The 1,781-nt window shown below is 34.8% G+C and overlaps 1 non-coding gene across 1 annotated transcript; it reads right to left on the bottom strand.

Moving 5' to 3' along the window:
- Positions 1-225: 225 nt before the first annotated feature.
- TRNAG-GCC (transfer RNA glycine (anticodon GCC)) lies at positions 226-296 on the bottom strand. Its single transcript has one exon. It is a non-coding gene; the product is annotated as a tRNA-Gly (tRNA).
- Between the last annotated feature and the right edge of the window lie 1,485 nt (positions 297-1,781).

Below are 1,781 nucleotides of genomic sequence, written 5' to 3'. Positions count from 1 at the left end.
CGGCAAATAAAATCCCCTTTTCTGGCAAAATGTATTTCTTCTAGACAAAATGTGCTCGGTTAAACTCTGGCAATATATATGTGTGTGTGTGTGTGTGTGTGTGTGTGTGTGTGTGTGTGTGTGTGTGTGTGTGTATGTATGTATGTATGTATGTATGTATATATATTCTAGATTAAAAACGAACACAAAAATAAGTCAGTTGAACGAACACAAAAATAAGTCAGTTGCATTGGCCGGGAATCGAACCCGGGCCTCCCGCGTGGCAGGCGAGAATTCTACCACTGAACCACCAATGCATCTGTTGAAACCAGCCTCTATGGCTCAGTACTTTGTCTGTTGCTGCAGCCTGTTTATTTGTTTGATTTCTCTAGTTTACTGTACATAGCTGCCCATTTTACAAACATCCGGCTCTTTTTTTCTGTTTTTTGCCCCCTAATCTTGGAAAACGACTTAAGTTTCCTCCTTATTTCAATTTCCAACGACTTTTCTCCCTGCGGTTTCCTTGACTATACTAGAACACCCAAATGCTGTCTTCCCCTCCCAATTCTAGAGAATAGAATAGAATAGAATTAAAGAATAAAATAGAATATAGAATGAATTAGAATTAGAATTAGGAATAGAATATAGAATAGAATATAGAATAGAATAGAATAGAATACAGAATAGAATAGAATATAGAATAGAATAGAATAGAATAGAATAGAATAGGAATATAGAATAGAATAGAATAGAATAGAGAACAGAGAATAGAATATAGAACAGAATAGAATATAGAATAGAATAGAATATAGAATAGAATATAGAATAGAATAGAATAGAATAGAATAGAATAGAATAGAATAGAATAGAATAGAATATAGAATAGAATAGAATAGAATAGAATAGAATAGAATAGAGAATAGAATAGAATACAGAATAGAATATAGAATAGAATATAGAATAGAATAGAATATAGAATAGAATAGAATAGAATAGAGAATAGAATAGAATATAGAATAGAATAGAATAGAATAGGAATATAGAATAGAATAGAATAGAGAACAGAGAATAGAATATAGAATAGAATAGAATATAGAATAGAATATAGAATAGAATAGAATTCTTCATAAGCCAAGTGTGATTGGGCACACAAGGAATTTGTCTTTGGTACATAAGCTCTCAGTGTACTTATAAAAAATACACTCCTCAAGAATCATGAGATACAACACAGTGATCGTCATAGGATGCTAAATAAGCAATTGAACTCAAGCTAGGAAACTAAATAAAACAACATAAATCGTAAGGACGCAAGCAACAAGGTTATAGTCACGAGTAGAAAAGGAAGGATGAGAAGAATAGTAACAGAGCCTTGTTAAATAGTTGAACAGTGTTGTTTAGCAGTGATGGCTTTCAGGAGTCAAAAACTCCCCTTGTGTCTAGTTGTTCTAGCGCGCAGGGCTCTTTAGGGTTGTTTTGGGGGAAGGAATTGAAGCAGTTTATGTCCGGGATGTCAGGGGTCTGTAGATGTGTACATGTGAGTGTGTGTGTGTGTTTGTGTTTGTGTGTACTTTATGAGGGGTGTTTTTTTTTTGGCCAATATTTTTAAGTGAATCGTTCCGGTTGGTTAAGTGAATCACGCAGTCATTCAGCAAACGAGGCTTTGACTCTGCCGGTTGGAAGTCAGCTGGGAAGATCCCGAGTGGGGTTCAGCCTTCGAACGGTTGTTAAATGAATGTTTAGGTAGAAGACTACCTGTAGAAAAATAAAAATGCCTGGCTTAGCCAGGCACAAAGACTTCAAGT

The sequence above is a fragment of the Pseudonaja textilis genome, unplaced genomic scaffold (assembly GCF_049901715.1).
Source record: "Pseudonaja textilis isolate UNSWEBS1 unplaced genomic scaffold, rPseTex1.2 PTEXSCF530, whole genome shotgun sequence".
Classification (NCBI taxonomy): domain Eukaryota; kingdom Metazoa; phylum Chordata; class Lepidosauria; order Squamata; family Elapidae; genus Pseudonaja; species Pseudonaja textilis.
Note: the sequence above shows the minus strand (reverse complement) of the source record. Positions and strands in the feature narration are given on the sequence as shown.